General features: G+C 47.8%; 1 protein-coding gene across 3 annotated transcripts in view; it reads right to left on the bottom strand.

Moving 5' to 3' along the window:
* TMEM63C (transmembrane protein 63C) overlaps window positions 1–13,298 on the bottom strand; it is a 90,034-nt gene that overhangs the window by 47,488 nt on the left and 29,248 nt on the right. For all 3 annotated transcript variants that reach the window (XM_014559169.2, XM_032482434.1, XM_006184448.3), the window contains exon 2: window positions 10,187–10,329. The gene's annotated coding sequence lies outside the window, so the exon portion shown is untranslated. The remainder of the gene's footprint in view (window positions 1–10,186; window positions 10,330–13,298) is intronic.

Below are 13,298 nucleotides of genomic sequence, written 5' to 3'. Positions count from 1 at the left end.
ATGTTAAACTAGATGATTTCAATTCCAGAGAAAAGGAAGTGAGAGAGAATAAATGAAAATTATATCTGCAGAAAAAAAAAGATCAATTACCTCTGGGTGATGGAACTATGTTCTTTCACTGACCTTTTAAATTTTTTTTCTGAATTTGAAAAACTACTTAATATGAGCCTGTATTATTATTTATAATTAGAAAAAAATCATATTTAAAAAGGAAGGCTTGATATTTGTAGGCATACAATCAGCTTCCCTTCATTCTTTTGCATCACATTCTTCTTCCTCCTCCTCGAGTGCCCTTACTTTGACCAGCTGCCACTCAAACTTGTCAGTGGGGTTAAGGGGGTGCAAAGGCTGGGCTCTTGGGGTGGTATGTGGCCCAGTGGCTCCTCTGCAGGCTGCCTACTCAGAAAGAAGATTCAAGACCTGAATCTGAGGCCACCTCCTCCTCCCTCTCTCCACAGGGCCTGGCTGGGCCAGGTGCAGGAAGGTCAAGGCTTGTCCTCGTACCACGTGGGCCAAGGTGGCCACCAGGCTCCTGGAGGTCTGCCTGGAAGCCAGAGGCACCCTCCCTCCCTAGCTGAATAACTCCTCCCGAGCCGTAGTACAATGCCGATCGCAGTGTCAAGACCCAGGTGCAGAGACTGGGAAGGGGGCTCGGGGGCTCTGCAGCACAGCTCTCACTTGGGCAAGTGGGGGCCAGCCTGCCCTGCCACCCTGCTCAGCCCTCCCTTCTGCCTTACCCCACCTCAATCAATCATTGGGAGATGGCAGCCACTGAGGCTCCTTTAGCACATTTGGAGGGTGGTCTAACTCTAGATTCCCATGGGGAAGGGAATAAAAAAGAAACAGGAGCCTCCTGGGCTAGGCCTGGCCTCTGGACTGTCTCTGGGGTGCCTGATGGAGGCCCTAGGGCACACTTTCCTCCAGATTATGAGGCATATTTACAGTCCCCCAACAGCCCTGTTGGGGCAGGAAAGATGACGGTCCTCAGTTTACAAATAAGGATGCTGAGGCCCAGAGAGGGTGAGGAGCCTGCCTAGGGTCACACAGCCAGCAGTGGTAAGGCAGGTGGAGGTGGAGGTCTGAAGCCAAGACCTGAGCTTTTGCATAGCTCACTGTTCCTCCTGACATCTGACCTCTTGGCTCCTGGCCTGCTCCAGGGGGTGGCCTCCCTGGTCCTAGGGACTCCCCTAGTCTTACCTCCCCTGTCTCCCTACAAGAAACCTCAGCTCCAGCAGGTGGATGGCGCCTTGTCTCTCAAAGGCCTTGGCTTTCTCTGCTCCATTCCTCTCCTTTGTGGAAAGGCCTCGTGATCCTCTCCACAAAAGAATGCTCCACTGTCAGGCCAGCTCAGCTCCGTTTCCTCCAGGCAGTCTACTCCAGGCACCCTGGGTCTCAGCATTCTAATCTTCCCCTCAACTCTTATTTAGAGTCCTCACTTAGCTTCTCCTCAGTTCTCTAAGGGTGGTGGGTGCTAAGGAGAATGAGATGTGTCTCTCCCTCCACCAACCTCATTCTAGAAGACCTTGGCTAGGAGGCAGTTATAACATACTGTGAGTGAGAAGGGCTGCCTCAGGGGCAGGACTCACTGTGAGAGGAATGTCCAGGGATCCTTTCAGGACCAGGTGAGCCTGAGTTGTCCTGCAGGTCATGATGGAATCCACTGGAAGGGCTCTCTGTGGCTCTCCTTAACTTGGCCAACATGGCCTGCCCATCACTAGCTTCATCTCATCCAACTTTCCCCTCATTTCCATCCCCTGGCCCCTCCATCTGTCCCTCAATACCTGGAGCACATCACTTTCCCTCTTGCCACAGGGCCTTTGCATATGCTAGTCCTACCTGGAATGCTCCCCCATCCCATGAGTTAATTCATTCTTTCACTAGTTAATCTCAGCTCAATTTTTGCTTCCTTAGGGAAGAACGCCAGACCAGGTCAAGCCTCCACATTCCATCCTGGGAGACAGACATAGTGTGGCATTTAGGTGTGGGTCCCTAGGGAGAGCTAGACTCCTTGGGTCCCAATCCACCTCTGCTATGTACTAGCTCCATGTCTTTGGGAAAATGTCTTAGCCTCCCTGGGCCTCATTTATCTTCTCTGTAAAATGAAGATGTTATTAGCATCTACCTTATTGGGTGGATGTGAGGATTACATGAAACACTTAGAACAGTGCCTAGCACATAGCCATGGCTCAGTACAGTGAAGTATTACCTTCCTTGGAGCATCTAGTACATTTGATGTTTATTTACAGGATGACACAGCAGATGGCTGACTTCCTTAGTGGATGGAAAGTTCCTTGAGCCCAAGGCTGTGTTTGCTCATTATTTTCTCTGCTGCACTGGGTAGAGCTTAGTGCTTTACAAATATTTATTGTAATATTTGTAAGAAAGGAGTGATTGGCAATGAGGCTAGGGAGGGTCTCATCTGTCCCCCATGATCTCCAACTCAGAATGTTTTGGCTGGAGAGGCTCTTTCTTACCAATCCCCTAAACTAAACCCCTCTTTCCACATGCTGGCTAACGTTTCCCTGGCTTCCAGTCTCCCGGGGCTGGGCAGCCTCTGTTGAGCTTCGTCCTCCCCTGGGCTCTGCTCAGTTAGTGGATTGGGGGTATGGTGAAATCTTGGAGGCATCCGTTTCTGCCTTGATTTGGGAAAAAAAATACAGCACATCTTATATCTGAGTGTTGTGGGAAAAAATATGTTCCCACCACAAGCTGGTGAAGCTGCAGGCTTCCATTCAGCCCTGAGTTATTGCCATAATTCCTGTCTCCGTGGTAACAAGTCCGGACTAAGCCTTCAGCTACAAAAGACTGGGCAAAGGCCTCAGCAGCAGCAGGACCCCCACCCCCAGGCTAAGATGCCGACAGTGTTGCTCTCTCCTCTGCTTCTTCCCTAATGGAGTCCTCTGCAGGAGTCCCAAGTGGACTGAGAGAGGAGGGCAGGAGAGATGCAGCTGCAGCAGAGACCCCAATCCATCCCAGATTCAGACCCAGTTACAGCCAGGAAGCAGGAGCAAACATTAGGATGCTACTGGGTGCCATCCTGCCCCAGCTTTGTCTGCCGCCAGATGGGCTCTGATGGCTGGTGTCACACGTTGGGGAGACAGACAACCAAGGCTGTGCGGCCAGGAGGTTGAGCCCCTGCCCACGCAGACCCAACGAGCTGCTGCTGATTCATTGATGTGCAGGTAGAACCAGCCTTAACGGAACACCTGCTCTGTGCTGGCCACTGGACTAGGAAGTGGGCAGGAAAGATAAATAGCAGATGCACCTGCCCTCCCAGAGCTCACAGTCAGGTGAGAGCAGACAATCAGAACAAAGAGTAACAGCTGCTGTGTTCAGTGAAGAAAGCTAGATGCAGACGGAACATGGAGAAGGCCATCGCCCATGCGGCTGCGTCTAGATTTTCTCTGGAAGGAGACTTAAGAAACTCTTGATACCTGGGAAACCCTAGGAAGGCAACGAGGTGAAGGCTAAGGCGGGGTGAGGGAAGACTTGCTTTTCATGATATTCTCTTGTTTACCTTTTGCATTCTTATATGTATATCTAACCAAATCAATCAAACAAACAAAAAGCAAAACTAAGATGAAAAGCACCATGTGACAGGTACTACACAATAGGGTGTGGCAACTTTATGCTATGCCTGGGGAGGAGGGATGGGCAGCTCTGCCATCAAGGGACTCAGAGTTCTCATCTGCAAGGGGTGAGTGTGTGTGTGTGCATGTCTGTCTCTGTACCTGTGTGTTTGGGATGTGTGGACCTACTGTTGACTAATGTCCCTCCAAAGTTCATGTCCACCTAGAATCGCAGAATATGACCTTACTTATGTGACTATGTGTGGTGATGGATGTTAACTGGACTTATTATGGTGATCATTTTGCAATATATACGGATATCAAATCATTTTGTTGTATACCTGAAACTAACATAATATTATCAATTACACCTCAATTTTAAAAAAGAAAACCTTATTTAAAAATAGGGTCTCTGCAGATATAATTAATTCAAATAAAGTCATACTAGATTAGGGTGGGCACTAAATTCAATGACTGGTGTCCTTACAATAAGGCTACACAGAGACACACAGGGAAGAAAACCATGTGAAGGCAGAGGCAGAGGCTGGAATGATGTAGCTACATGGCAAGAAACGCCCAGTGTTGCCAGCAGCCACCAGAAGCTGGAAGAGGCAAGGAAGGATTCTTCCCTAGAGCCTGCAGAGGGAGCATGGCCCCGCCAGGAGTTTGATTTTGGACTTACAGCCTCCAGAATTAGGAGAGAATAAACGTCTGTCAAGTCACCCACGTTCTGGTCATTTGTCACCGCTGTCCTAGGAAACAAATACAATAGGTCTATGCATTTGTATTTGTGTATTTTCAGCTGTGTGTATCAGTGGGTTCTGAGTGTGTGTGTATCTGTGTGTGTTTTGGGAGATATTTGGGTGTGTTTCGGAATGTGCTTGTGACTATAATTTGAATTTCGGGTACTTGTGTGTGTTTTGAGGTGCATGCAGGTTTATGTGTTCATATATGTGCATGTTGAATTGTGCACATGCATGCATTTATGCGTGTGTGTATTTGTGTGTTTTGGAGTGTTTGTGAGCATATGTGTAAGTAGCCAATGATCTCTAGGGTCCTTCTTAGCTGCAACATTCCAGAAGTCTGTCCTTGAGAGGGTGCTGGCCAGTGGTAGTGGAGACAGACCAGCATCAAGGCTAGGATGGAGCAGTACCTCCTCCGGTCTAGGGCCACCTAGGAGGTCTGCGGGAGAGTTCCCCCGTTGCACCTGCCCTGTCAGCAAAAGAGTCTCAAGGTCAGGAATGTGGGTCTAGAAGGAGCCATACCCCAAAGGCCCAGCCCGAGAGCCTTCTTGGAAGCCTTCAGCAGAGCAGAGACCCCTGAGAGAGACCCCCCTCCCATGAATCTGAGTTACTTTGAAACATTAGAGCAGCATTTCTCAAACTCTGGTGCATCAGCATCACTTGGAGGGCTTGTTACATCACAGGTGGCTGGGTCCCCCACCACAGTTCTGATGCAGTAGGTCTGGGGTGGAGCCTGAGAATCTGCATCTCTACTAAGTTCCTGGGTGATGCTGACACTGCTGGAACTGAGACTGTGTTTTGAGGTTGACTGCATTAGACCACATAACAGGGGATAGAGGTTCCTTCTCCCTCTTCCCCAGGCCTTGCACGGGTATCCACATCTTTTAGGACAGGCTCTAGAAAATTCAGGCCTGTCAGGCTCAGACCTATTCTTGAAGTCTGTCTCTCACAGTCACCCATCTGTCACTCATGAAATCATTTATTCAGCAAAACAATGGGCCAGACTGTCCCCTGCCCTCAAGGCACTTATAGTCTAGGCACAAGATTCTAGTGGGTACAAAGACCCCTAAAGAAACCATGACAGGTCTGTATAACTGGACTCTGAAGGCCTGCTGCAGGGGTGCTAGGAGCACTGAGGAGGAGCCCTTGACTGAGGTCTGAGCAATCCAGAAAGGCTGCCTGGGGGAGGTGTCAGCCAAGGCAGCTCTTAAGGGGTGAACAGCAGCGGTCGCATTAATTGAAGGCTTACTGCCAGCCACTGCGAAGACATTGCAAGCACGAGCTCTTGCAGTCCTCACAATGATCCTAGGATGGGAATTATTGTCACTGAAGGGAGATTTGAGCCCAGAAAGCCTGTCCCAGCCCTGAGCACATATACGGCTTTTGATCTGAAGAGGAGTTGTGGTGTGGAGGCCAGGGCAGGACATTCCAGGAGCAGACGATGGGTGCACCAATGCAGAGAGGGACATGGGCTCAGACTGCATTCAGGCGTTCCCCAGCTGGAAACATACCACCCCTAGAGGCAGCAGATTTGGGAGGAACTCCACGCTGGCTGCCTCAGGTGGGAGCTGGAGAGAGGTAGAGGGAGAGTGCTTGCTCTCTAAGTGCAGCTGCTCCAGTGATGGGTGGGAGCCAGATGGCAGAGGCTGTGGGTCTGGCTCATATGGCTTCACTTGGCCTGGGGCCAGACAGGGGACACAGGGGCCTGAGAATCACAGAGCTATGGGGGTGGGGGCACTCTATTTATAGACTTGCTTGTGGTGAAGTCTAGCCCTAAGGGAAGCTGCAGAGTGACTGGCTGGCACAACCTCCATGACTTAGGGTGGCCCCCAGTCCTGGTCAATGGGCAGTCTCTGCGTGGCTCTAGGGGTCCCTGGCTGCCTCAACTAGTGCCCAAACCCCCATACCAGGGGCCATCCTCCTTACAACCTTGCTCCTGCCCCCTGGATCGAGGGTAAAGAAAGACACTCTGAGCCACGCTGAATGGGTGCTCAATAAATGACCTGAATCCAAAGGATGGAACCAGAGGAAATGAGCTCCAGCCACAGCAAAAGATATTCTAGCTAGACACAAGGAGCACTGGCTTGGGATACTCAAGGGAGAAAAGAGACTATCTTCTGGGGAAGGAAAGAGACTTAACCTTGAGTCTTTGACAGTCTGCCTGTCTGGAAAAAATACGGTGGGGATGTTTCTCTCCCTTTCCTTCACTAGCTTCTCCATCAGATCTCACCTATGTTTTGTTCCCTCTCTCCTTTCCTGCTGGCCTTCCATTTCTGCCTTCTTTGTCCAAGTGGGCAACCTACCCCCCCAATTATCTCAGTGTTGCTGAGGGCCTCTGAACTTGGGCACACTCAATTCAGCCAATGTTCACTGAGCCCTACACCTGCTGGAGATGAAAGAATCCCAGACTCGCCTATCAGGTGAGAGATCAGACAGTTAAACCATTGCCTACACCCAAGGAAAAGTAAGGGCCGTGCAATGAGAAAAGAAAGGTGTATGAGCCAAGGTGGCGGGGCTGAGAGATCGCAGCCTCAGGGGGCCAGGGAAAGCTTCAGGAGGGGCAGGTGGGATTACTAGGCTGACAGAAACCAGTGGAGGCAAGGGAAGTTTGGGCAGAGGGGACAAATGAGTGGAGTAAGGAAGCAGAGAGTGGAATATTCCAGAAATGGTAGGTAGACTGGATTGGCTGCAGAGGTGGGGTGAGAAGAATCTGGTGAGATAACAGACAGGTTGGGGCCTGACCAGGAGGTCCTGAATCTCAGGCTGAATGATTTGCACTTACTTGTGTAGGCAGTAGGGAGCTATTGAAGGTTTCAGAGGAAGAGCATGACATTATCTGGGCTGAGACTAGAAGGGCTTCTAGATTTTGCTCCTATCCTAGGATCTCCTAAAAGGTATCTGGCCCTGATTTTGAGCCCACAGACTTCTCAGGGGTTCCCAAGGGGAGTAGATAATTGGTGTCTCAAATGTCACCTTTTTGGTAAGGCCAGACCTAATGACCTTATTAAATAACTCAACTTCCCTGGCACTCCCGATCCCCTTTTCCATCTCTGTTCTTCCATCACATTTATCACCTTCTAACATATTTCACCCATAGTTTATGCTGTTTACTGTCTGCCCCAACCTCATTAGAATGAAGGCCCCATGAGGGCAGGGTGCATGTCTGTTTTACTTGCTGCTGAATATTCTAGTGCCCAACGTAGTGCTTGGAATCCCAGCAAATTCATTCATGTGCTGAATAAATCAAGGGAAAAATACCACCCTGCATGAACCAGCATGGTCTGGCTTGTTTCCTCCCCATCACTTCACTCCTGGCTTCCTGAACTTGGCAGTGCCCGAGTGGAAAAATCTCTGAGAAAATCAGCCAGAATTCTGCTTCTTCCCTGCTGGGCCTCTCACCCCTGCCAAGAATCTGGGAAGATTTGGACTGTTCCTCCTCCTCTACTCAACCAAAAACACCACCACTTCCCTTCATCTGGGAGTAGAAGTCAGGTGAAGAAAATGTCAGTTAAGGGAAGCAAGAGGCTTGCAGGACTGAGGCAGCCCCAGCAGGTAGCCTGGAAGAACAACTCTGATGGACTGATCAGATTAACTGCAAATTAACAAGTGCCCATTGCTGCAGGCACTATACAGGGGCCCTGAGCATTTTGTTCCACTTTGGTCTCCCAACAACCCCATGAAATGGGTATTATCCTCCCATTTTACAGATGGAAAAAAAGAGGCTCAGAGATGCTGATATGGCTGAGCTCTTCCTGCCAGGTGAGAAGCCCCATTATGGACATGGTCCGTCCTCTGACCCAGTGCTCATTTCTCCATGGCGCATGGCCTCTCTTCTGTCAGAGAAGCAGCTGAGATGCAAGGAGAGGAACTTGCTGAGTTCTCTGTCCAAAGCACCAGATCACGGTGGTCTCTGCTGGCCTCGGGCTTCCCACCTGAGCTACAGGAGCTGAGGTTTTGGCCACTTCCCAATGATGAATGAGGACAATGACGTCACGTCTGCCACCCGGCCTGAGCCCATAGGAGAGTGAGAGTTTTAACTATGGGCACTGCCTGCTCTGGCTTGTGGCTGAGTAGTCCTCTCTGCACTCTGCTCTGTACCATGAAGGCTGGAGTCCAAAATAGGGCTCCCTGCCTTTGCAGCCCTAACAGATGCAAGGGAAACTGAACCTCCCCCTGTGTTTAGATCCAACGCCCAACATCGATGGCTTCCCATGGCCAGGCCACCACTGGGGAGGCAGAATAGCCTGGATCAAATCCCCAGCTGTGGGTTCCTAGCCTAGGAATTCAGTTCACTCACCTTGAGAGTGGAAACCCTCTCTCTCAGCAAACATTACTGATTCCTTATTATGTGCAAGGGAAAAATAGAATTTCTACCTTTGAGGCCCTTGAAGAACAGGGTAGAGCATAGTCAGTAAATAGGCAATGGGGAGCCATGGATGATTTTAGAGCAGGGGAGTAAGAAGACTGTACTGTGCTTTAGGGAGGTCTAGTTGGAGGAGAACAGGCTTTCGTAGTGTGCTATAGGTTTCAAGGGCTTTAAAGATATTAACTTGAATCTTCATAGTAACCCTAGGGTATGCTGTTATTCCCATTTTATAGATGAAAAAACTGACTACCTAGAAATTACAAAGCTAGCACGTGGTGAAGCCGGGAACTGAATCCACCTGGCTCCCGAGCCTGCCTTCTTTACCATTATTTGCTGCTGTCTCTTCCAGTGATCTAGACTAGGGGAACAAGGGTCCAGCAAGAGCTGGGCAGTGGGCATGGCCGGAGGGAGGGAAGTGGAACACTGCCTGTGGTTTAGACTCCTTGCCTTGGAGGGCTCTTATGAGGCTGGACCAGGAAATTATTAGGGAAATGTGAACATCAAGCACTTTGATCTGCACAGAAAAGAACTATGTCTAAGATTACTTTTATTGATAATAGCAATAATGACCATGTTCTTGGCCAACAGCCCATACAGGATAACTTCTTTCATGGAAAAGAGATTTTAGAGACTCTCAGATAGAAAAATCTTATCACAGTTATAGCCTCCCTTGACTATGCAATCCTTTCTTAGTTTTACTTATTAACTTACTTACTTAAACAGGGAAGAAAGCCTCACTTTAATGCTAACCTGGCTTTAATACATTCTAGTTTTGGATGTCTGATCTCCAACGTCCCTTTCACAAAGAGGGATGTGTTTGTGGGTGTCACCAGGTAGATGGAAGGAGAGGAAAGGAGCAGGGTTGTTGGGGCCGTGGGCAAAGGCTGGCTGAAGTCAGGTGGAAAGAAGGCAGCTGAACCCAGGAAGGGCTGCCTGAGACCCAGGGTCTTCCTGTACTGTTTTGATGAGATTATACCTGATTCCTCTGAAATGTTCAGCTACAACATTTTAAATGACACTGTTGATATTAGTAATGCTTGAGAAGTTAAAAGAAATTGAGGTTGGATTATATCACTTAGAGTCCTTCCAGCTCCAGCAGTCTATGAAGATATCATCTGTCCTAATCTTTTCCGAAGGAAAAATTGTCAAGAGGCAGGGAACTCTCAGAAGAGCAGTGTCTGGCTGGGTCTGGGCCTGTACCCAAACTGGGGTCAGCAGGGCAAGAGCCACTTGGGACCCAGCTAGCAGCTCAGCCTGGGGGCATCCTAATCAGACCGAGAGTCTCTGGCCCCCTTCCCAGGTCTCGGGAGCCAGGGTCACCTGGGACAGTGTCCTCTGCAGAGGGGGCTGGGCCCTTCCTGGCCTCTTCTGTTAGGTCGTGGGTTTAGGAGGGCTCAGGAGGGCCTTTGCTCAAGCGTTGACTAGAAAGACCAGGGCCACAGGCTGGAAGAATGAGCTGGTGCTCAGGACTTAGCCCTGCTGGGTGGGACAATGGCAAGAACACCTACCTGGAGCAGCAGGTGAGGTCTGGGACTCAGGCAGATGGGCTGTCACTGGCCCTCCTTCCTCTTAACCAGTCCTCAGGTACTTCCAAGTGTCCCGGCTGCTTCTCTGCTTAATTCCTGACCACAAAGCTGGCTCCTCCAAGGCTCTGTGGCACAGGGACAAAGAAGAACTCTCAGTGCAGGCGGGCATGTATCCCAGTCTTTCCCCAGCTTCCCCACGGCTCCTTTCCCAGCCCAAGCAGGACAGGTCGCTCCCAGGCCCAACAGGCTTGTCAGTATTTTCCCACAAGGCCTGCCTCAGGGGAGCTATTACAGGGTGAGGAGCATCCCAGATGCAGCCATGACCCCCAGTCAGCCCCTCATCTCCATATCCAACTGCTCAGCTCTAGGGTGGGTGAACCAAGGAGTCATCCGTCATCCAGCCGAGCAGGGGCCTGAGGGAGGGGAGCACAGACAGAACACTGCATCGGGTGTCCCTGCACCTAGGTCTGCTTTGCTCTTTACCCTTGGTGAGCTGCAGGGCCCTCTTTCCCTCACTGGACATACAGACACTGCCTGCAGTGCTGAGCTGGGGAGATCAGAGAGATCCATAACCATCAAGTGACTTCAAGCAAGAGTTCAGAATCATCTTGGAGCGAGGGTCTTGCTAAAATGCAGGTTTAAGGGCCCTATCCTAGCCCACTGAATGAGAATCTCCAGGAAAGTGCCTGGGAACATGCACTTTAACAGGTTCCCCACGTGGAGACACATGAACTAAACCCGATGGACTACATGTTGGGAAAGGGCCGACAAGTCCAAGGATGCAGCTTTGATCACATGCATGACGGGTCACAGGTCCCTCTCCTGAGCACCATCATAGGAGCCCAGTCCCTGCAGACTAGCCAGGGGTCCCGGGCAGCTTGCTGAAACCTTGGCAGGTGTCATTTTCCTCATGAACAAAAATGCAGATTGGAGGTGATCTCTTGGGCCCTTCCAGGTATAAAATTATGAATGTAAGAAGAGGTGAACCCACTGAGAAATGAATTTAAAAAGAAAGTTTAGGGTGAGGCATTTTAAGTAGTATTCTCCCTGTATAGCTGGTTTCTTCTTAAATTTACTTTTTGAGTTCTGAAAATAACACACTTATGGGGGAAAAAAATCAAACTATTCAAGATAAGACACAATGAAAAATCTCCCTGCTAACCCAGACCTCTGCTCCACTCCCAAACATAAACATTGTCAAGTTTCCTGTTTGTTTTCTTCAATAATTTTTCCATAAATAGTGACAAATATATATCTATGCCTGAATCTTTATTTTAAACTCAATCAGGAACATATTCCCAAACTCTATCTTTGTTTCGTAGTTAATATACATCTCACAGCTCTGCATAGTTAAGAGTCAGATCCTTTACGCCTCTAGCAGCTCATAATGTCCCACTGAACAATGCACTGTGATTTATATGAATCTGTCCTTGTCGGTGGATGTTTAGGTTGTTTCTACATTTTTGCTGCACAAACAAAGCTACAGTGAACATCTTTGATTATTCATCTTTGTGGATATGCATGAGGTTAGCTGTAGGACAAATCCCCAAGGGTAACGGGTGGAAGGTTAGGTGGAGCCAAATTGTCCTCCAAAGAGGATGAACCAGTTTGCACTGCCCCGCCATGCATGAAGAGTGCCTGTTGTCCTCCACCCTCAACAACACTGAATTATTGAATTTTTAACCTTGGCCAGTGTGAGAGTTGAAAATGATATCTTGTTTCAATGTGTAATTCTTTAAATATCAGAAAGGGTAGGCATTATTTTCATGTTTATTGATTGATTAGCCTTTGCATTTGTTTTTCTGTGAATTGTCTATGTTCTTTCTAATTTATCTTACTGGTTTTTAAGAGTTTTTTCTAAGTTAAAGCAATTGGGGGTGGGGAGGGTATAGCTCAAGTGGTAGAGCCCATGCTTAGCATGCATGAGTTCCTGGGTTCAATCCCTAGTACCTCCTCCAAAAATAAATAACCTAATTACCTCCTCCTGGCCCCTGCCAAAATAAATTTCTTAAAAAGGCAATTAACTTTTTGTCACGTGTATTGCAAATTGTCATTTGTCTCCTTTTTAACTTTATTTATGGTACCTTTTGCCTACAGAAATTACAGATTTTTCTGTACTAAGAAGTCTTTCCTATTAGAGGATTCTAAAACTATTTACCCATGTTTTCTACCAGTATTGTTAGGGTTTTCTTTCTTTTTAATCTTTCCTCCTTTAAAACTTTCTTTCTAGACTCTATTTCACTGTTAGGAGTGTGGTAGGCTCAGCTTTGTTTTTTTCTCCAAGGGGCTAGATAGTTATCTCAAAGTCATGTTTGAATAATCCATTTTCTCTTCCCACACTCTCCCTCCAGATTCAAAATCTCAGTTTAACTATGTATTAGGATGGATGGCAAAGAGCATGACCTCCGAGTTAAGTGCTGGTTCAAATTCCACCTTCAATGGATCTAGAAGTTACCTGACCTTCCTATGCCTCAGTTTCCTCATTTAAAAATGGGATAACCGAATTACATAGGGAAAAATAAAGGGAAACAAAGTATTAGGGAGATTATCAGGTAGTTCATTAAGAAACATTATATTATTTCTATGGACTTAAGGATATTTGTGGTACTTAGCTTTCTAACACTTATTATTTGATATGATTTCATGTTTTATTCTACATAAATAAAATATTTCTAACTTTGAAAAAAATGAGACAATAATAGCACTATCTGCATAGGGTTATTGTGAGAATTAAATGAGTTTTTTAAGGTAAAGGACGCAGAAAGCTGAAACTTTGTGCTGTCTGCAAGAGACTCATTTTAGCTGTAAAGACACACGTAGGCTGCAAATGAAAGGAAGGGAAAAGATATTCCATGCAAATGGTAACCAAGAGACCAGGGGTGGCCATATTTATATCAGACAAAATAGATTTTAGGTCAAAAACTGCCACAAGAGACAAAGAAAGATATTATATAATGATAAAAAGTCAATTCCCCAGGAAGACGTAACAATTATAAATATACATATATATATATATATGCACATAACAGCAGAGCACCCAAATATATGAAGCAAACATTGACAGATGGAAGGGAGAAATAGTAACACAATAATA

Source organism: Camelus ferus, chromosome 6 (assembly GCF_009834535.1).
Source record: "Camelus ferus isolate YT-003-E chromosome 6, BCGSAC_Cfer_1.0, whole genome shotgun sequence".
Taxonomy (NCBI): Eukaryota; Metazoa; Chordata; class Mammalia; order Artiodactyla; family Camelidae; genus Camelus; species Camelus ferus.
The sequence above is the reverse complement of the archived record's forward strand: the minus strand, read 5'-3'. Positions and strand labels throughout refer to the sequence as shown.